Here is a 27,209-nt window from a genome sequence, read left to right on the forward strand (position 1 = left end):
TGCCCCCAAAAAAGTCTCAATTTGGAATATTCTGAATTGAACTCAATTTTCGTTGTAAGGTAAAAATATGCCTTTCTGAATGTGTATTTTAATTTATATACGTGGAAACCGAAGCGTCACACCCTGTATACTACATACAATGCGTAAATCGGTCGTTTTTGCCCCCATCATTGCAGGGAGATTGTCTTATCTGTCGAACTCCGCCGAAGTGGTTAAGAGATAAATCAAACGCGTTTAAAATAGTGATTCATCATTGAACATGGTCGAAAGACTTGTATGATGCGTCATAAAATGTACATTCATTCAAGCAGTAGTCATCATTAGACAGTTCTTTGATGAAAAAAGGACCATAGCCTCTTTTCCAACAAAAACGTATATGCGCATAATTAATTTTCATTGCAGCCCCAATGTACTGCACCTCAAAAATCATTAATTAAAATTATTATAAACAAAAAGGTTTGCAATTTCAAAACTAGCCCGATTTCTAAGCGAATGAGAACTTATTTCTTGAAAAACTAGATGCTAAACTGTACCTTTCTATGCAGCACGGCAGCATTCTTCATTCTTCACCATAAACAACCCCTATAAAATATTTTTAAGTTCCAACAATAAACGTTACGATATACAAACGAACGCGTCCGCGAACTAACTGCAATAGAAAACAAGTCGAATTCAAAATTTGGCGTTATCAGTTTACCTTCAATTAAATCGAGTTTTACCATTTACAGGTGTCAGTCCTATGCCTATCTCATTTTAATTTTTATCAGCATTCTTGCAAATGTCTTTCGGCCGTAAGGAATAAAATATCTTATCATTTTTAGCTACAAATTACAAAGAAATTTTATTGGGCATTTAACATAAACTTATGAAGTAAATGAAATGCGATATAAATGGAGAAAAAAATGATTGTTCTTTTCGTTGGGTCTGCTACTGCTTGTTATTGTTGTTGACGTTGACTGGGCTACAGCAAAAATCTACTGAGCCGATTTGAGTGGCAGAGGTGACTGAATATTTATATAGCCTCATAAAATGGGTAGAATTCGAGTGATAATGTCCATACAGTTGTCAACACTACAAAAATGTACGAAATCACCCAAAAAATACCGCTTCACACCATACAAATAAATTCCCGCCAAGTCTTGGGCCCAAGAAAGTTTCGAAATCTTGTTTGGGCTCATACGCAATTATAGTCTTCCTTGATCGTCCCTAATTTGTAAGTTAGGTACATAGCCTTTACTAAAACTTGGCAATAAATAGCACAAAATTATTTGCTGCAATTCGTTCGAAAATTTTATGTGGGGTGAATGAACGTTTGGTGAATGCTTTTACTTTGTATGAGCGAACAATTATTTTTATTTGCAGCAATAAACAGCACAAATGTTACATTTTGTAGGGATTGTGGGTATCGCGAACTTCTTTTCTACTTAACTCTTTCATCATTTTTATATACCGTTAAGATTCGTACGTTTATTAAAATAAGTACGGTAGCCAACTGTTCCAAAACGAGTTTGAAACACAGGCATCAACGTGATAATGCACATTGAATTTTAATTAAAGTCAGGCTTGTCAGTCGACCGAGTATGGGAAATGTCTCATTTCGATGATGTCATTAAACTTTAACTATTTTATCAATGGGGCGACTTACGTCGTAGCGTAAATGAACGTAAAAGTAAGGTTTCTATGTATTAAAATTAATATAGCGTTCCATGAAATTAAATATAAGATTACAATCACATTTCGCTGCATTTATCACGATTGCTTAAATATCCCTGAAATATTTTCCTTTGTAACACAATAAATTTCTCCCAAAATACAAAAAAATCGAAGCCTCCCTTTGGTTAACTACGCTCTGACATTCCGGAAATTAAATAAGTATAGAATCAAAATAAAAAGTGTGCAGATATAAATTTCCCAAAGTCACTATAATATGTAGTTCTTTAAGGAATAATAAAATTGTATCTAGAAGGACGTTTTTTTCACTTTGCCGATATTAGTAAATTGGACAGACAGGGTAAAAGGTGTAGTAAAGTTACAAATAGCAAAGTCCTTTAAAACTTAAAGAGCCGATACTGATTACACGTAAGGGTAAATGTAGTTAGCTGGATGTGAAGAACAGAATGTCAATTTTGTACCAGTTAACGAGAAAATGGAATCAGAAGTTAAAGTTATTGTGAGGTTAAGGTTAAGCTAGAGTATCGTTGGGTAAAATTAGAGCGAAAGTGCTGCTAGACTAGGTAGCTAATTGCGATTAAATTATTACCGTCTGAGATTCTCCACAGCGAACAGACGTTCTGCTCGCAAAAATTGAACTTATATAAAATGATAAATGCGAATTTAATAATTACGTAGAAGGTAGGAAAATATGAATTTTGTAGAGTGTGTTGTTACCATCTAACCGGTCGAAACAATAAAGGCGTGAGAAATGTCCGAAACACCTGCAGCGAGAGAGGAGGGTGGAAAGTTCCTTATACTGACGTTGGTATGGCACGCGGGGTCACGTTTTGTAGCATGTGCTTTTTATAAAATGCGAATTTACAATACAGACATGGAAAGAAGTTTACTAAAGTTTTCGGTAAATTGCTGAATACGTTGAATATAAGGCTTATGCTTATGGAGCGATTTAATATGAAAGTATAACCATTTGGGTTCTCTTGCAATTTCCCGACTTGTGACTGGAAGAAACACTATTTATAATGCCCTTCTACATTTTTAAACGTGACGTTTTTAGATACGAGAGTCGTGGAAACTTTAATGCACGTATGCTCAAGTTCCTTCGCTTGAACAAAGCGTAAGGCACAAAAGGGCAACAAGTCGTTCAAGACGATGTATTTTCCCGTGGTTTAGTTCTCATGAGATATAGCTACGATTTTTGCGCAGCGGGAGCCAAACGAGGCAATCACAAAGTCAATGCGCAACAAAACCGGAGACATGACAAATTAAACTTTATGTTTTCTTACGTGGGCTTTCGAGAAGCGCGTATCTAAAAGAATCGATAATTACCATGCATTGCGACCGGTGCAGCCGGCAAAATTTTGGCGGAGAATAAATTATCTCACATGAGTAAACTGTGTTGTGTTGTGGCTACAATGCTCGAGGGAGCAGAGTGACTTAGAGAAAATGAGATCTCGACAACCCTCCCTGCCGTTAGTTGCTGTTCTACCTCCGTACTTCCTTTATTTCCGCATCTTCCTTCAATAACGTCCGTTCCCCAACTCACTTCGCTATTCAGTTGAATTTATACGAGGTTCTGATTTATTACAATAACAGGGTGCGATTTGCATCGAGTCGAAGTGTCAACGGTACTCTGGTAACTGCATCTCCCCATTAATAATTCATGTCTACGCGTGTTAAGTGAAACCGCGATGAAAACGAAACTAGGTACCTACCCATTAGCGCTTAAACCGGTTAACCTGCAAGATACTACCGAATAACATGAGCAGGGGATGTACGAAATAGCCATCTGTATTCTCGAGGGGTTTTTGACTGCAAAATGAGAGCCATAGGGCAGGAATCAATACAAATCTGCCCTTCTAATGCGCCAATATATCTGCTCAACGTGCTGCTGATTACTTTTCCTTTCCTAACTCACTTTTATAATGCGAGTAGTTTTCTTTCTTCCAGACTGAACTTGTTACTTTGTTCGTATTTTATTATATTGCTTTCATTTCTATAATCTGTTTATATGGTCCACTGTCTCCCGTCTGTCATTCGTTGTTATTATTTGTATCATTTCTGCGAGGAAAATGTACACAAAGGGGATTACTTCCTATCTCGAACATTTTGAATCCTTCCCTGTTCCCTCATATTACAAGTGTAAAGTGAAACGGATCAATTTTCAAAAGTAAAGCATTTTGTTTATGTATTCAATTAACGGATAAGTGATTGGACGAGCACCTATCGCAAGCTTCTACCACAATGAAAAAGCTTATTATTTATGCTCAAATAATCAATAGCTTCTGTAGGAACATTAAATTACCTCGATTTTATTTAATTAACGTTGGTGTAATTTGCTTGTTTTTATGGTTTATGAGGAAATTAAAAATTTTTAATAAGATGCTCATTATTACACACAAAATTTGATATTGAAGAATTTAAAATGATTATTTAAGACTATTTTGTCTCGTAATCGCACTTTTTATGTTCAATTGTTGCGTTGATTCATTATGGACCGTAACTACGAAATGACACCTTACTTTAGAACACTCGGAACCCTATAGTAAGAAAAATTATAACTATTTTTAGTGTAGTGTTTTGAGTGGGGCACCATTTCGTACCTACTCCTCCGACCACAAATATGTTTCATAAGCTTCATCGGTAAAGGCTTATTAATTATTATTATTATTATTAATTAGCAATTAGAATAGTACAGTTCTATGTGCTAATATTATGTATTCGAACTACACCCAGTGGAGTCGTGATTCCTTTAAACAGTTAGGTCTTTTGGCAATTTCTTTTGTAGGCGTCTAATTTGGGGATCGTCTGTCTGTGGTGGAAGACTCTCATTCGGATACATTTCTAGTATTTTTTGGTGCTTTTTTAATTATGTCTTTCACATATGAAATTTTGAGGTCCACATGGGGCGTTTGGTTTGGTCACATACCAAGGCGCGGCTGCTATACTGCGAATAGCTTTAGATTGAAAACGTTGTATTTCTTCAACGTTTCAATGACTCGCGTAACCCCATAGCTGGCAGCCATAGGTCCAGATTGGTCTAATTATTGATTTATATAATAATATTTTATTTTCTAGGGATAGGCTAGAGTTTTTCCAATCAATATTTAAAAAAAGTACGCACTGTATAAGTAGAATTACTTTCCACACCCTCGAAATGCGTCCGATCTTGTTCCCTTTTACTTCATTGCCTTCCCTAAAACCCCTCAAAGTTTAGGTTTTTAGCGAACTTTGAAGTAAAGTTAAAGGACAATCGTTATTTAACGAAGTAAAGAGGTAGATTAGCTTAGCACCCCTAAATCGGCACCCTAATTTGTTACACCACCAAAATATTGTGCTTATTTTGTGCTAATTTGCGCTCCAATCCCCAAATTCTGTACCCTTCCCGTTTACGAGAAAATCAAAATTTGCCTTTAGGGGTCCAACTTAATACTGGAACACCATCATTCTCGCATCTATACATGACACTAAATACCACAGATTTAAACACTAATACTATAGTTTTGTGCCGATATGGGCACCAATATTCAAGTTTGTGCGCCTTTCCTTTCGGAGTAATTCAAAATTGATGAAGGAGGTGCCAACTTAACGTACCACCCCTTACAGTCGGATCGCTTTGAAACCTGTTAGAGTTTTATGCCTACTTCGTGCTGATTTGTGCGCCACTGCCCGAGTTTTATGCGCCTTTCGTTTCAGAGAAAGTCAAAATGTGCGGTTAGGGGTTCGCCTTAATACTACACACCTTTATGCTGGTATCGACATGACACACACACCACAGTTTTGTGCTTGTTTTGTGCGCCAATACTCAAATTTTTTCGGGCCTTTCCATTCGGAGTTATTCCAAATTTCTGAAGAGAGAGGTGACTTAACACCCCTCACCATCGGAGTGACTTGAAACCAGGACACTTACTTAGCTAGCTCAAATTTACACAAATTAACCCTAATTTTCCTAAAAACTTTAATTTTAATAACTAAAGAAAAATCTTGATCCCAGGTTTATAATAATAATAATAATGTCTTTATTGAGCTACACCTTATCGGAAAAAAAATTTGTTTCAGCTCGGTTTCGGAACGCTGGAAAATCTCAACACACTGACTTAACCAAAAGATGAAATTACGGAAATCCGTTATTTAAATGAAACAGTCCTATTGAAATTTTCACCAAGACGACGCTGTGAAATTGCTGGTTACTGAATATTAAGGAATTTTCAAAAATTCCGAAATTATACTCAACAATCTTGGTACAAAAAAGTTTTTCAACAATTTTCCTAATATTTTAAGTATTTCGAAATGTATTTTAAGAATATGTTACGTATTTTGTGAAGTTTAATAGTATATTATTCCAAATTTGGTCGAAATACGCACATATAAAAAAGTCATTTGTCGGTAAAAAATAATAAGCAAATTCCATCGATCCGTCTAAGCGTCTGGCTGTAGAGTGGATGAAAAGGAAGAATTTATAAAAAATTTCTTGCATATCAGCGGATTCAGTTCAAAAATTTGGACTAGAAATTGCACTTGCGCATGCAAAGACCAACTTTAATGGAAATTCATCCAGATTTTAGATCCCACTCCACCCTTGAAACTGTTTAAGTTTGAGAAAAATCTTTAGCATTCACGCGTAAAATGTGTATATGCAATTTCGTATCCATTACTTGAGCAATATAATAATTATGTATTGTTCCTACATGGTGCTCTAAAAAATTAAATAAACCACTTTTGAAAGTTTAATTCTATGCGAAATTAGTGGCTTCTAAAGCTTAATCAATTTTAATTAAGTGCATTATATAGCCGGCGACATAATACTAAATTGAATATGGAAATACAAGAACGAGAAAACATAGCGTAAAGAAAATATGATTTAGTTATATACTCACAATACTTGAGAAATCAAGATTTCGGAAATACATGGAAATAATAACTTTACGAAGTTAGTAAGTAAACGGAAATTATATATTGGTATTTCGGGTAAACTCGAAGGGAAACTAGATCAATGTCAATGAGATATTGACATTTATGTTTATAACATTTTCGGTTATTAGAATGGGATATTATCTTTTTATCAATAATATCCTTGATTTTGCTTCGTACAAGATTTTGTGGCATGATACGAAACATCATCATTTTGAATGCTTTTTTCTTGAAGGTAAATGAAATCTGAATCAACATCTAGTTATTATTTGTAGAACATAACTTTATAAGTGACTGAGGAATATATAGATTGCCCAATCTTAGCAAAGAAGGGCCACTTTATTTCAAAAGAAATCGCACTTCGCATCGGATCCGTGTTAAAACTGTTAAATTATTTTATACACGAATATTAAGTGAAATATTACAGTAGACTTCATCTGAAATTCTCATTAACCCTCGACCGTCAGACGGGACAAGCACAATAGGCGAGATCCTTTAAAAGGGCATTATAAAATCAATATTCAGGAAACTAAAGAATGAAATATGGAAACATTATGTAAGTTAGACAAAAGGAAATTAGACATTGGTTCTTTTAAAAACTAGGTTAATGTGTTTCAGACGTTTTCGAATTGTAAGGATAATTCTTAAAATGTACTATGTACTTTCCTTTTAGAATTTGTAAAAGTACTTAGTTACAGCTTGAAAATTACTTTCAGACCCATTTTTAGTGTAAAATCGTTTAAATCGTAGTCTGAATCACCATGACGTTATTAGCAATGGTCAAGCATACTATAAGTGGTGCTAAGAAGATTAACATCAATTTTCTTATCTTCAACTTTTCAGGCATATCCGTGTTTTCGAAGAGACGTTGCGTCGCGGAATTTAGTTTTTGAAAAGCTAAGTATGTATGTATTCGGCTAAATCTGGTACATCTAACTTCCGCAAAGCCGTAACGGCAGCATCATTTGGCCTCATATTTGTCAACGGGCGCAGCAAGAATGATTCTGTGATTGTCTCCCGTAGGAGCTATTCCTGAGCGTAGATCATCAAAGCACGATTAACGTGGTTTAATTCAAGATCATTGTCAATTAAGACTATTGAAGTTAGTGCGCTCTTGACAATGTAATGAACATGTTATTAAACTTCCACTCAAAAGTTTTAAAATCAACCTTGACAAAGTAAAGGGTAAATTTGTACCAAACTCGCCTTCGGCTCGCTCAGTGCTGGCACAAAAACTATATTTTTCTCGAAAGTTCAATAAAGATCTCTTTTAAATCCAAGGGTAATTTGGAAACAAGTTCACCTACCCCATCACACCTCTACTCTGCCTAGGTCTGTGCAGAATTTGTTTTTGGCTCGCTCGGCATTAGTTTTAAAACTATCACCTTTGCCTGCCTTCCACTCGCTCGCCATTGAAGTGGGCCGGTTCTTAAATTTCCACGCAAAAGTGATAGTTTCAAAACCGTCCTAAAACTATATTTTTTCAAAAGTTCAATAACAGATCTCTTTTAATGTTTGGGGATCCAAGGGCAATTTCGAAACAAACCCCATTAGACTTCTACTCTGTCGCGGTTTGTGCCGAACTCGGCTCCGGTTCTTTGTTTGCAGGGGCGGCATTTAGACCGCTCTGCAGCATTTGCAAAAACCTGCATACTTTGTGACGACGGCTCATATTTCTTCAATCCCACCCCTGAACACTGACTCAACATCGCATTCTACATAAAAAAAAGAAATACATTGACGCCGCAGAAACCTAAGGGCGTTTTCACCTACTAATTTTAAAATTTGAATTGTAGGCGGTCTAAATGCGAGCAGTTGGAGGTTAAAACAATGGAACTTCCATCGCACTTATAGGTCAAGCTCAACGTTTTAAATTGTATTAAAATTGCTTTTTTGTATCTTTATTATTGTCGCTTGTAACAATTATTAGCATATCAGAGGAAACCCTTGATTGCGCTCAGGCCAGTTTCTACAACATGTGAATATCTAGGTAGGTATTAGTGGAAAGTGACATTTAGTTTACATGCGACGTACATTTCTGTACTGTATCCTAATATACATTTTGGTAATTGATGGGTTCTGATCTACTATTAAACAGTTTGAATTCAGAATTTGTGTAATTAATCAATCTTCCTTTGTCAATTTATTTGCAGTATATACCTCAAGCAAACATATTATATTTCCTCAAAATGACATGGCGAGGACGTGTTGTTATTCAAAGTAGGTAATTGAGAAACGTAATGGTGAAAACAATCGGCAATCGAGGGAATTAGGAAGTTTCGGTGGCACTTTTCGAAGAAAGATGTATTGCATTGCCGTAATGCTACCCTAATCCCCAACCGGGATGGCTCAAATAAATAATGTTTAAACGCAAAGGAATGGGTGCAAAGTTATTATGACAAGCGGTGCGTGCCTGTGTTGCAGGGACAGGCAAAAGGTCGTACAAACGTGCCTGAGCTTTTCCGCTATACATACAACACATGAGTAAGGAAATAATGGTATTCTAGGTATTATATTAAGACAATGTCAGATGACGAATATGTTTCTTTTGTAAATAACCTTTTCTTTTGAGTGAACTTTACTTATAAATCCAACTGACTGAATCGCGTATAAATTAGGTTCCAGTTTGGAAACCGTTATTTTGCTTCTAAAGTATTTACGTTTTAATATAGCAATAAACAGGGTTTAAATTGAGCTGAAACGTTCGCTCCTGATAGCTTTGTCCAGGAATTACCTTATTTTCTTTATCCTTCACACAATTTGGCGGTGCTCAATTTCATTTTACTGTTACAGATTTTGGCTCGATATAGAGTTACAATGTAAATACCCGGCAACATACCTACTTCTATAATTACTATATTGGAGTCTCTCCATTTTTCGTGTTTTTAACTTTCTGTTTTGATGATTCTTAGTTTATTCGAGACCCGAGGCTTGTATTCATCCCAATCAATGCAAACCTCGCTCTACACAAACTCTAGACTAATACGCACGGCCAGAGAATCGGAAAGGATTTAAATTTTGTCACTATTGAGCTATAAATAACTAGTAGTACGAGCATAGCTGTTCTGTAAAATGTCAGGAACTTTTTTCGGAATGATCATTGCCGGACAACGACAACGGGTTAAATGACATTTGGACAATATGAATAACGTTTTTTATCGTTACAATCCTTAGAATCACGATTGTACAGTTTGGATCGTATTTCTAATAAGACCGAATAGATCGCAGCCTATTGTAAAGTGGCGTACGTTAGTGTTTCACTTTTGTCTTGCATGCTACTTTCGGGCAATCGGGTTGTTAATATTAGAAAATTTCAATTAATTCACCAATCCCTCCGAGTAGTTCCATTTGACAGTGGTTCTTACATTAACATCCTTAGGCTAGAAATAATTTACAAACGGTGATTGTAGAATTTTACTAACTTATTGATAGTTTCTACGGTACTTGCTTATAGTAGAAAAAATTCTGCCAAATATAAATGAACGGAACAATAAATTTACATTGCGGCATTAAATTCGCAACAATTAAGAACTGTATTACCTGAGACCTCGAGAAAGGCATAGGATACGCACAAAGCAATAAATGAACTTCTCTGTTGCTGGTGTCAGAACTTCAAGTGGGAATACCTCAGTAACGAAGTGTCGCAATGGGATATTCACAAAGGGAAAATTGAACGCCTGGGCGAGCGCATTTGTTATTTGTTGTTTGGATGACCTCTTCCAACAAGAAAATTGAGAAATGGTTATTTGCTACTTGCTTTTGGCATGAGTGAATAGATCGAATATGGGTTTAAATATTACTTTACGGAGCAATGAAACTACCAGGCATTTAAATTGTTTCTTTTTTCTTAGATTTTTGAACTCTATATTTTTTGTGCTGTACTGTACCGGGTGGCCGAATAAGAATGGCAATCGGATGTGTCTCACATGTGTCCTTACAATCACCGCTGGAAGGCGAGTTAACTGTGTTTATAAAAAGAAATGTCACTTTTTTGTTTCATGGATTTTACCCCGTTTAACTTTAATTGCATAAAGGTAAAGACACCATTCCAAAACGCTACCAAAAGGCTACGAATATCGTCTCAGGTCAATTTTATGAAAAGCCATGAAAGCGAAAAAAGTTATACCATTTATTTGATGGACACATTTAACCTTTCTTCCTACCCTTATTTTACAATATGTAGGAAAATACGTAGAGGCGTTTTGTTTCCAAAGTTCCCGATTTTAACATAATACCATGCATTCAATTTAAAATGAAAGGTAGGTCTGTTGTTTCTCCCCTTAGCGGTCATTATACGAAACTAAAATATTTTTTTCCCAACATTTTCTTTTAGTAATCATAAATGGTACGTGGACGAGATCCGACGTATTTCAAGCGCGTGGGAAATGAACCTATACCTACTTATTTATTATATCGTAAAACTGTGCCGAGTGATAAACATTTTGCCACGGACGTGGAGGTCATGAGAACCTCCAGTTAAATTATCAATAATATTTTAATTCTACTGTTTTTACTAATATCCTTTATATAAAATGGTATCAATCGGGATACGCTATATTTCAAATAAATTGCAATTGGTATATTATCTTGCAATTAAAAAAATTCACAAAATACAAGTTACTAACAACTGTACTAAAAAATTATTAAAACCATCTTGATCTGTCACTGGAACATCAAATATAGTACTAGCGGTATACCAAAAGATACTGCATTTTCTTATACCAAGGTGCCACTTGGTACAGCTGTTCCTTAGAGCCATTTAGACGATTTGGTCCGAAGAACACTTGACATTTTCCGTGCGGGTAGATTTTAGAGGGGATGGGGGTGATTTATTGTAACATTTTTTAAAAACTAAATATGGCCTACAGACGAGATCTGGGTGTCGATTTCGTATGATTTTAACCCGAGGAATCCAATGGTAGCGCCAGAAATGTAATCCGGATACCGGAAGTCCGTGAAAAGCCGCCATTTTTAGAAAATGACAGACTTTTGATCGAATTATATTTCTAAGGCACACCGGGTCGTGTAAAGTGTCTAGACTTATGTTTTTGGGGTCAGGGAATTCATTTATGATAATAAAAATAACCTACTGGCATCGGAACTGCATGACAGGCTTCCCTACTGCACGCGGTGAAACCCAAGATATTCCAAAGTTTTAATACCTATATAAATTTGTAATATTTTATTTAATAAAAATACACATTAACAAAACATAAAATATATTAAAACATGGGGTAAAAAATGTATAAGCCTATGAAGGATCACTAAGTACATCGCTGACCTCATCTGAGATTGCGTTATCACCACTGAAAATGTATTTCACATACCGGGTGAATATTTTAAAACCGAACGTAGGAAATTAACATGCGAAAAACGTTTTTTGCCGATCGTTGCTCCCCATGTTAACTTAGAGGGTTTGTAATGACACCAATCAAAAGAAGATTTTTTTTCTCATCTAATGATATACGAATTAGCTTATTTTCAGGTGTATTTCTCATTATTTTATCAAAAATTCGGCAATAAATCCAATTAGCAAAATCATGTTAAGCGATGGAAATTTCCTAACGAATTGAAATAGATTTTCCAGGAGGTTTTCACATACACGAAAAACAAATACCGCGTACTAGAGTAAATATTTCCCCTGTAAACGTTGTTTATTATAAATACTTTTTTTTCAGTGAACCGCATTTTACAAAAAAATTAATGCCAGGTGTCATAAACTAAAACTGATATTGATTTCGACGTTTGAATCTGCTTTTTGTCTTAGTCATGGCTTAACATGATTTTGGTAAGTGGATTTCTCGAGTTTTTGATAATATAGTGAGAAATACACCTGAAAATGAACTAATTCGTATATCATTAGACGAGGAAAATCTTCTTTCGATTGGTGTCATGATCATCCCTCTAAGTTAACATGGGGAGCAACTATCTACAAAAACCCCTTTTCCCATGTTAATTCCCTATGTTCGTTTTGGGAATATTCACCCGGTATAAAAGGGTCCCGCAGCCACACCTGTCCAGAGCACGGACTGCCTTCCATACCTGTGGCAGCTTGGACTGCAGAACCTTCCAGCCTTTGGCTTCAAGAGTCCATCCCCATCCTTCTGGACTTGTGGAGCTTCTCATCACCTGGTTTGCACATTCCCAGATATGGCCAGCGACATACGCCGCCCTCCTTATGTATGCTCCTCCACCTCTTGCTGCGGCGACACGGATTACCATGTTCCCCTGCATGCCAAAAATGTATGGGAGATTGCTCAAACAAAGGGTAAGATTGTATACTTTCGATATAATTTACTGCCGAACCTTTAATATTTACCTATATGTAAAATTCCTTTATTTCATACTATCTAGTAATCGCCGCTTTCCCTGACTGATTTTAATATTTAATATTTTAATAGAAAAAAGAGCAGTATGAAATAAAATGTTTTACATTATTTGTATGTTAAATCAGTTAACGTTACTCGTTTCGAAATTCCTGCCTCAGCTACGCTTCAGCAGTAAACATCTCACTCGTTAACGTAAACCTTGATTTACCATACTCATATGTAAATAACTATTTCAATGGTGTTAACGCAATCTCAGATGGGGTCAGCGTCTCAGCGATGTACTTGGTGATTCTCCATCGGCTTATACATTTTTTACCCCATGTTTTAATATATCTTATGTTTTGTTAATGTGTATTTTTATTCAATAAAATAATATAAGTTTATATATTAAAACTTTGGAATATCTTGGGTTTCACCGCGTGCGACGTCTTCAAAAAGTGCAGTGGGAAAGCCTCTCATGCAGTTCCGATGACAGTAGGATATATTTGTTATCATAAATGAATTCCCTGACCCCAAAAACATAAGTCTAGACACCTTACACGACCCGGTGTGCCTTAGAAATATAATTCGATCAAAAGTCTGTCATTTTCTAAAAATGGCGGCTTTTTACGGACTTCCGGTATCCTGATTACATTTCTGGCGCTACCATTGGATTCCTCGGGTTAAAATCATACGGAATCGACCCCAAGATCTCGTCTCTAGGCCATATTTAGTTTTTTAAAAAATGTTACAATAAATCACCCCCAACCCCTCTAAAATCTACCCACACGGAAAATGTCAAGTGTTCTTCGGGTCAAATCGTTTAAATTGCTCTAAGGAACAACTGCACCTTGGTATAAAAAAATGCAGTATCTTTCAAGAATTTCCGTTATACCGCTAGTACTAATAGTTTTTCTGTGCAACGTTTTTGCATAAAGTGGATATTTATAAACGCAAATACATTTTCCGTAGTTTTGAGACACTCCGTCTCTTGAGAGTTCTCCATATACCTAACAATGCGAGTGCCAAATTCTCCAGGAAGAGTAATTCGTAGGGGAAAAATATCTCGTTGCGAACGGGCCGGACGCGAATTATTCCGGGAGCGAATGATAAAGAGAAAGAAATAGCCTCTGTGCGATATAACAAAGACAGAATTGTCCGCACACGATCTACACAGATTTACAGATGTTGCTGCTAAGGCCTTTTGCGAGTTTCCTCAATGCATTATCCGGGAGCGGAATGCGAAACATTCTAGGAGTACTATTATGCGGGTAATTCCTGAGGAAATTATCTGCGAACTAATTTTTTACCACTGTAAAAACAAAGCAATTTGAAAAAAAGATTTTTTGCGGATACAGGGATTTTCGAAAAACTGAGCTTGACCAATCCTCAATGTGGAATATTTTGGAAACTAAACGATCAAATTTCTAATGATGAGTACTTTTGAAAATCTGATTACCCAAAAATATTTACCTACGCTTTGTGTTCAACGCACCAGGTAATGAAAATGAAAAGTGTAGTTATAGCGTTGTTTGAATTAATCCGCATTCATGCTAAATTTAAGGAATTCGGCACCCTCTAAAGAAAGAACTAGAAATACAAAAGGGCTTTGCTAGCAAGACAAGGAATGTGACAGTAAACATTTTGCAAGATAAGAACTTGGTATAATTTCTTATATTGCTTTATCCAATATTTTTTTAAACTGTCATACCTTCTTACACATGCTCAGTGCCAGAAAAAAGTGTTCGAATAGTCCTAACTTGTACTTTGACTAATAGTTTTTAAGGCCTATGGCAACTAATTACTTAAAATTTTGCAGATGCTTCATAGAGAATAAAATCCTTTACATTTTCATTTCAACCGGCCTTATGGTTCAATGATAGAGCTATAAATCCGGAGGTCGGGTGTTCGAACCTGGGTTGAGGTGAATTTTTCTTCTGTGGCAGAGATGGGAATTACCTTAGACCAGTTTCGAGCATTCTGCCGGCTACTCCGAATTAGGTTGTCCTGCAGTTTTCCTAATTCGTAAGGTAAATACCGGAGTAGTATTAGAACAACTTAAGACTTTCTGCAGAGGCACCTCTAAAAAGCATAATTATGCATTACGCTACTCTGTAATTGGGCGCGAGCCTGTTGAGGGCCCAGAACAAGAGAGGGATAATAAATAAATAAATAAATGATAAAATTACTCTGTTAACGTGCAGATTGCCTAGAGATTATGACAAAAAAGTAAGAAATAAATCATACACAAATTAAAACAAAACTTGATGATTAATAATACTGGTAGTGAAAGCGATAGATAAGTAACAATTTCAAATAGATTCTCTACGCGAGGTTAATTCTATTACATCCTTATTCATGAAAATCCCTAGTTCACGTAAGCCATTTGCAATGATGTTGTATTTTGCATAGTGAAGAGTTATTATGTTGCAATTAACACTATAAATTAGCGTGGGAGTTAGAAAACATAAAATATGAGGGTTGGTTAAAGACAGAATGGCCTTAATTACAGTGCATTTTTAAATCTCAGTCTGTATGTGCCTTTTGTGGCATTAACGATGTATTTATTAAAGTTACCAATAAATGTAAAATTCGAAATAAATCTCTTATTATCATTTACGTACACCACAATTGGTGAGATAATCGATTTTCTTTATTTATATTTACTCCTTTAGGGTGGTGTATTGTTAATTTGCCTTTTTGTTGCCATGAATTACATACAAATGGCAAGTAAATGGAGATTTTATACTGTACTCTCCCATTAATACACAATAACGTGAAAAATACAGTTTTTTCATTATAATTTATTTCCTCCTTTTTAAATTTAGATAATTTCATATGTCGACAAAGGGTTTTCTAAATCATTGAGGATATGCGTGCATGTTGTCATCGCACTATCTGATTTTATACGGCCACCTCTGAGCCTGAGAAGTGTTGATAAGTGTAGACTTTCCATTACTAAAAATTGTTTATAAATTTAGAGATAAAAACCCCCAAAATTTGACCAGAACGCCTCCAATACGTACTTTATACTTACATCTTATTGTTCAAACATCATAATACAGTGTTGACAGATTTTAGGTGGCAAAAAAATGTAATTCTCAAGTCATACCACGCTTTTCTTGACCAGAGAAATTCGACTTAATTTTGTTAAAGTACCCACAATTAACAATAATTCGACAAGATTTACAGCAAATGTTATTTTTAGCTTCCTAGCTTCAGCTAGGTGGCTTTTGTGATTACTGTTTTTTGGAAATGTCAAAATTTCATGAAATGTCGGCGTTTTAGGTAATTTTATAAGAAACTTTTAAAGAATAAAATTTTTTCGTCTGTATGTACGTACGTTGGCAATTTTCCAAGGTAACAGCTCGACGGATTTTGTTCAATTGATATGCATCCGGAAACGAATAATAACGGGGCGAATTTTTGAAAAAAAAATTTGGAGCACCGCAACGGCACCGAACTTTTTTTTCAAATAGCAACGCAAAATTTTTATTATAAAGGATGTATGAATGTCAAAAACTCTTTTTAAAATATCTGGTTTGAGCTAGGAAACTGTCCTGTCAGAAATTTGGCACCTGGTTTACAAACGTTTCCATAGCCTGTTGGAACTCGAAAATAAAAAGTCATAGTTTCTTTTTTCAAAAATAGTTGTAAACCGAACATATAAAGGGACAGTCTTTGAGTCCCATCACTTATCTTCATATCTTACTTAAGTAGACAATTCAATGAAACTGTATTTCGTGATAAGCACGTAATAATTTTTAGCAAATAAATGATACACAAATTTAAAAAAAGTGGAATCGTTTGTTTTTGTAAAGTGTCTAGCTAGCCATCTTATTGAAAAAAAATTCTAAATTGGGAATATACCATTGTATTTTTTCTCCAATTGATCGCCTTTCCATTTCCACTACTTTCAGAGATCCGTCTTAGGGTTTTTTATAGCACACGCTTTTGCTTAGCGATTATGGTTTCTAGGAGGATAAACTTGATACATAGTTGCGCACGCGGATAATGTATAACTATTTAAGTTACAGGAGGTCTAGTTATAGATTCATAGGTCTACCACCTACAATATAGATTAGATATAGATAAAAAAGCAAGAAGTATTAACAATGCATTGAAAGGTTTCCGTTCAGGATTATTTGGGATATAATGGATAGAAATTCTAAGCGCACACATTTGTTGATACCTTTATTTCCCCCCTTCCAGACCCTATAACGAGATAGCCTTTGCTATTAAACTGCTAGAAAATTGATCCCTCTTTCTGATAAGAGCTTGCCTGTCTTGATAAACAAGGACACAAATTTAGAGGTAACGACATAATTACAAAGACTTTGTTTGAGGATTACAAAACATTTCGGTATTGGTATGGATACCCTACTAGTTCCCCCAAATCTTCTAATGAATTAGACAGTGTTGCGAAAATCTCAAAATTTATCCCCACAGTCCCAATTCACTCCGTCGTAGGGGTTGAATCACCGAAAGACAAAAATGTCTTTCTAAAAATTTAAATTTACCTACTATTCCGAGTGTATTTTAATGTATGTACTTGAAACATAACCCAGGGTGGAAACCTGCGAAATAGCACCCTGTAGGTATACACAATTTAGTGGAATACGAAAGTAATGATTTCTTTTCGTCTACGTGTCGGGTTCCCCCCGAACGTCTCTTCTCACTTCAGACAAAATACTCGACAAAATAGTCATATCTGTCCAACTTCGTGTTATACGTACCGTACCTATTACATTACAAAACACCGAAGGGGTAAAGAGATAGATCAAACGCGTCTGAAATAATGATTCATCATTGAACAAAGTCGAAAGTTTCAATGATTAAGAAGTTGTATGTAGATTCAAAATTATACACCTCAATCCGATTTCCGAGGAAAGGGAAGAGAGGCATTCAAAAATTTAATAACCTGCCCTTTTCCAGAGCTACAGGTACCGACATTTTAGACGCATATTCGCATAAAAACCATATTTAATTTTCATTATTTGTAGTACCATGAAGGTAATCGTTAAAATATCTTAATCAGCTTTGCAATTTCAAAATTGTCGCGATTTCAAAACGAATGTGAACTTATTTATTGAAAATTACATGCTAAACTGTACCTTTCTCTGCAACACGACAGCATCCCCGATTCACATCTATAATCAACCCCCACAAAATATTCTTAAGTGCAAACAAACACTACACAAACCGGGCCGCGAAATAACTGCCGTATTAAACAAGTCGAATTCAACATTTGGCATTATCAGTTACAATTAAATCTGGTTTTTCCATTTCAGGTGTACATTATATGTCGTGTGATTTAGTAACCCTATTTCACTTTAATTTTTCTCAGCGTTGTTTCAAATGTCTTTTGAACGTAAAGAGTAAGTACGAGCATTTTATCTTTTGTAGCAATTTTCTGCGCTACAAATTACAAAACAATTCTGCTGGGCACATTTAATAGTTATGAAGTGATTGAATGGCGACATGAATATAATTACTTTCATTTGTTACGTAGTCTCGTGGTCTCCACCAATGCGTTAGGTCCATGCAAGGGCAAGGTATTATTTATTTTTAAGGAGGTACAAAGAAGAAATACCTAAGACCCATCATTTTCAACAATCGTGGTAGTCCCACTTTTATAGGCCGTGACGCTATACGGGAAAAAAATCTGAAGAATTTGTAATATGTCCTAACGTAGTCTCTGAAGAACCTCTTAAGAGTCTTAAGAGTCTACCTGCTCCCAAAAACTCTCAAGGTATACTCCCTAATGAAATCCGAAGATCCTCTAAAAAATCTTATGGAACCTCTACCGAATGTTTCAATAATAATAAACATTTTATACAGCATATGTAACTTCTTTTAATCCAGTATTTTCAATTTCATGGAATGAGTTTCCGCATCAAATCAAAAGGAAAAAGGAGCATGTATATGAAGAATAGATGCAATTTGCGAGTGTCGATTGGCTATTGTTAGTTTGTAACACATTCCATACTTTTTTCATGACAACAGTGGGTCAATCCTCTGTTTTGATTGTTTAACTATCCAATGTTTTTGTTGGGATATGGCATAATTATGTAAGTGCCTAGAAATTATTCGGAAGTATGAAAGGCAAGTTAATTAAACGTGTAGCGTGCTCCAAAGGGTTTCGGAGGTATTCTGAAAACGTTATTTAAAAAGTACGAATTCAACTAGGTTCTTATTAAGTGTAAGGAACGTGCATCGCTATATAAAAAGGATTATCCCCATTTGCAGATACATTACAGTGGTAAAAATGTGTCGAGCGCGTGCAACCCCAAAGTTTGTTATCAACATGACGAAAGAGTACTTTAAAGTAAGTAGGAAGGAAATTAATTTAAACTTCAAAGTCCTTGTGGAAATAAACCGTCGCCTTTTTTGACAGAATTGCGCTATTAATAAGATAATAGCATCGTTCTAGTTAGCAACATAGAGCGAGCCCAATATGAAAGATGATTTTGATTCTCCACTCTTATAAACAGTGTCACTAAAGTAAAACGTAATAATGAAACAGGATTAACGTGTTTAAGGTGGCGAAGTGCTTACATACAGAATTTGAATAAGTGTTGAAAGTAAGTTAACGCCGCAAAAAATTTACACTAAAAAGCTGCTGAAAGATAAAAGATAATAGGTAAGATTCAGTTTTCAGCTGTGTGGAGGTAAGTTAAAATTCTTCTGTAATCTTTTAGTTATCTCAGCTGTTTAGAAGAACCGTTGCAGAGTAACGGCGAACCATAATGTATCGGATAGGATACCGGAAGCCTAGCCGTAGTGCCGTAAAGTTTGACTCTGATGTGCCATAAAATAGTTAAGGAGAACATGCATTACTCTCGCGTGAATTCGCAAGTGGATTGCCAGACACCTTCATCTGACAGCCTGCACAATTATGTTCGAAATCCACTTGCAGTTTTTCTTACTAAAGCGCAATATCTAAATTTTCTACTTGTTTCGCTTGGAATGTGCGTTTACGTCTTAGAAGCACATTATTCAGTTCGGCCCATCTAGTTTAGGAATTTGTTGGGCATTGTTGGAGCATCGGCGCTATTTACACGTCATACGAAACGTATTTTAGTCTGAAAAAATCAGAGATAATCGAAAATTAGATGAGAATTACACCTTCTCTTCCAAATGAAAGAGATGAAGGACGTTGAACGACGTTTTCCTTAGTTTACTTCTTGGGTGACACATTGCCGGTCGGAATATGTAATATCCGGTAGCTGAGCACCGCCGCCGTCGCTTCAAGTGCACTTGTCGTTTCATTGCTATATTTTTCCTTGGAAATAAGAACTGCATTTACCCTAATGCACATAAAGCTCCGCTAATTGCGGCGTTTCACTGAAATGTGCATTACGATCTCATGAATTTTAAATAACAAAAATGGCAGGTATTTTTCTTAATTCTACGTCTACGTTGAAATCCAGCACTTAACTAACGACTACTTAGGTGAAATTATTAGCAGGTGGTAATTCATTTATCGATCTTTGAGAATTATAGATTCTTGACTACTGAACGTTCGAAGTTCGTAACATTATAGCAGTTAGGTTTTTTACAACCAGATAGAGTGGAATTACAGAATTACTGGAAGATAATATGAGTCTTTAAATAATTGGAAAATAGTGTACAGTGTGTCCCAAATTCGAAGGTGGGATGACATGAAGTAGGTTGCATGTAGGCAAAATTGCGCATTTTAGAGACCGAACGAATTCCGAATTCTTTCAAAGAATCCCAAAATTCGCTAATATCTTTGTTATTTTTGAAGAGAGCTTTAATAAGAAATGGCACTTCCTCAATAAAACTTCTCTTTGTTCATTTTCATTCTCACTAAATGCATCTGGATCTGAATAGCTTGACTCGGGTGTATTTAAGAATTTCAAATACTGACTTATCAGCTATTTTTGACATTCACGACTAGTAATCCAACCAATCTCCAATTTTTCCTCTTAATAATAATGTAGCAAAATGAAGCACGCTTTTTTTTCTTGTATTGTAGCTTGCTTGTTGTTATTAATGTTTATGTGACGACAGGTTGCGATAGATGTCATGAGATTTAATCTGAAATTGAGTGCATCAATTTTGTTACATACTCTTGAACATTATTTCATATATTGAGATATACGTAAATAAAATACACCTACACTGAAATTATGAATTCGGATTCAGACATAAAGTCAATAACGACTTTTAATATGTGGTGTACCTTCAATTTATGCATTCCAGTCTATACATTTAGCTAGCAAGCTCAAATTGACGAAATAGTTTTGATGCTCGGAAACTATTTCTAACACCATTTTTTTACATAATCTGTTTACTATACAACGAGCATTTCATTTAGCCTAATATTTCAATGTCCATTTCGGTTTACTCGATATTTTCTGTAACTGAAAGCATTTACGCCTTTATTGATTTAGTCATGTCTCTGGCGGTCTCTTTGTTTGCTGCAAAATTGACTCTGCAACGCATTACGGAAATTGTTAGACGGTCCGATCAGACCATATTCATCTACAGCAAGATTTTAGTGGTGTGCAATCAATGCAAAAGCATAATGTTAGGTACCTGAAGGATCAATAAATGTTAGTAGTTAAGGTGTTTAATTACAATCGCTTAAGTGCCTACAAATTCGTTCGGTATATTTTGTTCTATTTTATTTTTATTTTTTTTAATTTTCTTTATTGTAATTATGCCACTGCTCGTTCACATCTCATCTTCATCTCAACCATAATCGTCCAGGTTCCTTTTATTATCCAATCCCAACTGGGATATTAACTCTTTCCTTTCCCCTTGAATCTTTAGAAAGAAATCGTCATCCATCCAGATGTTGGTGCCTCTTAATCCTTTGGCTTGCTTTAATACTTTTTTTCTATCTTGAACAGTTTTGGTCTCGTTTCCTTTGTATACTAAATCTCCCTCTTCCTCTTTTTCACCTTCATCATCTACAGTCTCTTTGATAACTGCCTTGTTCTCCTGTTTCTGGAATATATTTTTACTTAATTGTACGTTTTCTTGATGCTAAATTATTGCCTATTCCGCGTTTCAACGAACAGGGCAAAATTACAACAACAGACTATTTTTTTATGATTAAACATTCGATTAGGCTGTTTTTGGTCATTGTATAATTTATAATACCTTACCACATTATCTTTGTTATCTACTCAATCATAACACGTCGTACTTGCATTCCAATAATCAATTTTATAAAGGTGTCCACTATTTAAATGCACCAGAAAAGTGAGTATTATTAAATTGGCATAGTAAATTAAAATCACTTAACAAGGTACTTATCTAATTTCATAGCGCGCTTTGAAATTTAAAGATCAATATGCACTCTAGCTATACTGGGAAGAGAGGCTTTGTGTTAAAGCATAGAGTGGTTATTAGTATTCGTGTAGGTATGTTTGCAAACAATCTCTGAGTAAACAATAGTGTTTATATTTAACAAAAAACTAAGTTATCGCGTCAACAATACATAATTTGGAGAAATGCGATCGTACTCAACTACAACCCTTCTATTATTATAGGAATTTGTCTTAGTAAATACGACTGTAATTAAGTTTTGCAGAAAATTTGCCAACAGAAGAAGGCGACAACTTAGTTCATTGCATTCATTCGGCCGCAATTTGAAGTAGACATCACTTTTCTTTCAGAAATAAATACTCGCCGATTAACCGGTGGGTACTCACTCTAAAACTTGCAGAGAAATCTAATTATCATGTGGTGCAATCACGGATTTTGCATTTGATGGTTTTGATCTAACGTATATGCTTGAGAAATAGGAAGCATTCCATTTCACCGATTGTAGGTATGTACACATTGTAGCATTATAAAAACAATTACAAATTCAATTGAACTTTTTACTACTGGAAAACGCAAAACTAATTACCAATCATAAGCGCATGGCGAATAAACATCTTAAACTTGCTCTTCTTAAGTTTAATTGAAATAAATTAAACAAATATAGCAAACGAGCTCCTGCGGGTATGGCTATAGCATGTGCAAAACTAAATTTTAAACCTGATGTTAGTTTTGCTTTTATTTAAAGTGTATATGTATGAAATTTCATGTAATTGCTTCCATAAATAAGAAAGTTGGTACTGCACATCCTACACAAAACCAAATTTGGAAAATGGCGCTACATTTGCTATGTATCAAATTTTGTTTGAATGCCTGTATAAATAAGAAAGTTGGCACTGCGCATGCGCAAAACCAAATTTGGAAACTGGTGTCAAATTTTTTTTAATTCCAAGTGGATATGTATCAAATCTTATTTAAACGCCTCCATAAATAAGAAAGTTGGCACTGAGCATGCGCAAAAACAAATTTTGAAACTGGCGTTCAATTTGCTTTTATTCCAAGTGGCTATGTATCAAATTTCATTTAAATACCTTCATAAATAAAAAGTTTGCAATTCGGTCTGTAAATGGTCGAGATGCGCAAAGGGCACTTTGGAATGCTGATCGATTAGGCTCAACTTTTGGAATTGTGTTTTATATGGCTAAAGCTATGCGCATATTGAATGAAACGGAGATGTCAAAAAGGCCTACTTTATTTTTTCGTCTACATTGCCAATTCACGAACTCCGATCTACAAATTTGATAGAGAATTCACCTGCAAAATTTCATCGTAATCGGTCCATTCGTTTATGAGTTATTATACTAACGGGCGGACGGACAAACGAACGGACGTACGGACAGACACTGCAAAATTATAAACTCGCTAGGAGCTGTTAATAAATGGAGAGGCTTTAAATCAGTATATTATAGTATTGTGAGAAATGACAATTTTTTTAAACACAAAAATGTTGCTCAAAGTTGTAATGAATTACTGGATTAGAGCTTATTGTAAAAACTTGACATTCTGATATAGTGTGCAGATTAGAAGTTAATTACAACAATCCCCATAATATTGTCTCAAAAAGAAAATGATGTAATATGCGATGGACTACTCGCAAATGAAACTGAATTACAGCGAGAGTAAGGTATTTTATTCAATCTTGCTTTTTAATATGCCGATATGGCCAACATTCCATATTAAGAGGAACAGTGATCAGCTAAGAGACCGGGAATTGCTTGCGTTTATTAAAAAAAATCCTGCATATTTTTGAAAATAAGTACTTTGATTATTACAGCGTACTGCTTTAATTTGACCGAAATTATTTGTTGTAAGATTTTCGCTTTCATGTTTCAGAAAATTTGAAGCAATTCCCCATTTTATTTAACTTTTCATATCTGAAGGTGTCGTTTTAATTCAAATCAAATCAAAGCGTAAGGTAAATTATTCTGTTTTAAATTTTCCCATTCATTAAATAGTAAAAAAAGGCGTTCCGGTGACATACTTAATCACCTACAACTTAGGCGCCTAAAAAACCTTTAAAAATAAAATTGATTTTACGCATAGTTTGGCGCATTTATACTCGAGAAATTTACCAAAAACGAAAAAGAAAAGTATGGCACAGTACCTTATTTTAATCCATGAAGATGAAGTTCCGTGGACTTCCGCTGCAGTTCCTTGGTTAGCACTTTAATTATCCCGGCGTTTTTAATGATTTTTGATTAGAAATCACACAATTATGAACATTTTTCGGATAAATAAATTCCGCGCTCATAAAACGTTACCGCGAATAGTACGATTTAAGTTTCATAAACACGACGCGCATGCCAAATGACTAGGCACGATCGGTAAGCCGATTCACTTCCAGCCAATGGCAAGCTAGCTTGTTTCGAACTAACGACGAACACCTGCTGTTTATCGCAAATGTTATCGGGTATACGTCCAATTTGCTACATTTTTGTATAAAATTTATCAAATAATGGATTTTGAATTAAAATGCATTTCTTATAGACTGTATATTTTAGATGTCAAATTTAGGTACTGAACGGGTCATTTGGAAAAATTTGCGTTCCCATTTATTCCAATGGGATATAGAGAGTTTTCTGTTTTCCTTTATGTTCTTTCTCGTATCGATAGCTGGGGGAAAATAATCTTTTGGAAAACTCTCTATATCCCATTGGAATAAATTTAAGCGCAAATTTTCCAAAATGACTCGTTCAGTACCTAAATTTGACATTTAAAGTATACAGTCTATAAGAAATGCATTTTAATTCAAAATCCATTAATTTGATAAATTTTATACAAAAATGTAGCAAATTGGATGTATACCAGATAACATTTGCGATAAACAACAGGTGTTCGTCGTTAGTTCGAAACAAGCTAGCTTGCCATTGGCTGGAAGTGAATCGGCTTACCTATCGTGCCTAGTCATTTGGCATGCGCGTCGTGTTTATCGTACTATTTGCGGTAACGTTTTACGAGCGCGGAATTTATTTAACCGAATAATGTTCATAATTATGTGATTTCTCATCAAAAATCATTAAAAGCGCCGGGATAATTAAAGTGCTAACCAAGGAACTGCAGCGAAAATTCACGGAACTTCATTTTCCTGGATTAAAATAAGGTACTGTGCCATATTTTTCTTTTTCGTTTTTGGAAAATTTCTCGAGTATAAATGCGCCAAACTATGCGTAAAATCAATTTTATTTTTAAAGGCTTTTTGGGCGCATAAGTTGTAGGTGATTATGTATGGAACATCCTTTTACTATTTAATAAATGGGAAAATTTAAAACAAAGTAATTTGCTTTACGCTTCGATTTGATTTGAATTAAAACGGCACCTTCAGATGTGAAAAGTTAAATAACACAGGGAATTGCTTCAAATTTTCTGAAACATGAAAGCGAAAATCTTACAACAAATAATTTCGGTCAAATTAAAGCAGTACGCTGTAATAATCAAAGTACTTATTTTCAAAAATATGCAGGACTTTTTTTAAACAAACTCTAACAATTCCCGGTCTCTTAGCTGATCTGTTCCTCTTAATGTAGAATTTTTGTCATATCGGCATATTAAAAAGCAAGTGATTGAATAAAATACCTTACTCTTGCTGTAGTTCAGTTTCATTTGCGAATAGTCCAGTATATCGCATATTACATCAGTTTCATTTTGAGACAATATATGGGAATTGTTGTAATTAACTTCTGATCTGCACACTATGTCAGCATGTCAAGTTTTTACAATAAGCTCCAATCCAGTTTAGTTCACCGCTCAGCATTGCCCTTGATAGGATATTATCAGTGTCCCTCTTTGATAGCTTAAAACACAAAGAGACTCAATTTAATTTATATCAAGGAAACGTGAACCTTGTAGTGTAGTTACGTCGCACGCCCAACACAACGCCAACACATGAGAATCCTCAATAATGTTATACTAGCAATTAAAGCTTATCGTGACGGATTGGACACCCCAAATAATATTTTTGAATTTTATTTTTACCATCTTGACGTCGATCTTGATATTGCACTCTACTATAAAAAAATATAAAAAAACGGTATCTCCTTAAATTTTACAATTTCCATAAATTTCCCTTTACATTTGCCATTTTTTCATCAAAGTGTAAATAACATAAAAACCATAAATTCCGTAGATATTGACACAGGGGCATCAAAAGAAGCAACATTTCACATAGAATACAAAAACGGGTACTTTCAGCATTTCACGGAAGCAGTTCTTTTCTTGTTTTACTACTACTCAACTTCCAAAAATAATGAAAGAAAAAACGTCCTTTACGAGGTCCGCTAGTTGGCTAACATCAGGGCTAACAGTAACCCCTGGACATAATAAAATTAAAATCAATTTTGGCCTGTTTGATACCTACCTGAACTCGAACATGTTAACATAACCCGTGCATGCAATAAGGATGACGCATGAATTAATTAAGAAAATTTAGGTTTACTTCCGATAAGGGAAAAAATAGATAGGCTGCAGGTACTTAGCCACAGAATCTTAAAATTTTAATATTAGGAAAATATTTTTTAAATTTCATACTATACTGCCATGAATTATGCCCTAAAACACAAATGTTCTAAAGTATGTAAATATTTATTTATTGTCCCTCTCTTGCTCTGGGTCCTCAATAGGCTTTCGTAGGTGCCCCTACAGAAGGTCTTAAGTTGTTCTATACTATTCCGGTATTTACCTTACGAATTAGGAAAACTGCAGGAAAACTTAATTCGGAGTAGTCGGCAGAATGCTCGAAACTGATCTAAGGAAATTCCCATCTCTGCCACAGATGAAAAATTCACCTCAACCCAGGTTCAAACACCCGACCTCCCGGCTATGTTATTCAACTTTACAATACAAAAACTGTTGACTAGTATGTATCTATTATTATATTATTATTATAGTATATATGTAGTTCCATTTCGTTTTGACGCATATTTTTAGAAAATTCACACGTATAATGCATAGCAATCTTTGATT

General features: G+C 35.1%; 1 protein-coding gene across 2 annotated transcripts in view; it reads right to left on the minus strand.

Moving 5' to 3' along the window:
- Positions 1–24,560, minus strand: part of LOC116165979 — a 152,178-nt gene extending 127,618 nt beyond the window's left edge. The window contains exon 1 of one of the 2 annotated variants that reach the window (XM_031480773.1): positions 24,355–24,560. The gene's annotated coding sequence lies outside the window, so the exon portion shown is untranslated. Of the gene's footprint in view, positions 1–533; positions 634–24,354 lie in introns of those variants that run through there. The other variant, XM_031480774.1, reaches the window with a different exon arrangement.
- Between the last annotated feature and the right edge of the window lie 2,649 nt (positions 24,561–27,209).

The sequence above is a fragment of the Photinus pyralis genome, unplaced genomic scaffold, assembly GCF_008802855.1.
Source record: "Photinus pyralis isolate 1611_PpyrPB1 unplaced genomic scaffold, Ppyr1.3 Ppyr1.4_LG3a, whole genome shotgun sequence".
Lineage (NCBI taxonomy): Eukaryota > Metazoa > Arthropoda > Insecta > Coleoptera > Lampyridae > Photinus > Photinus pyralis.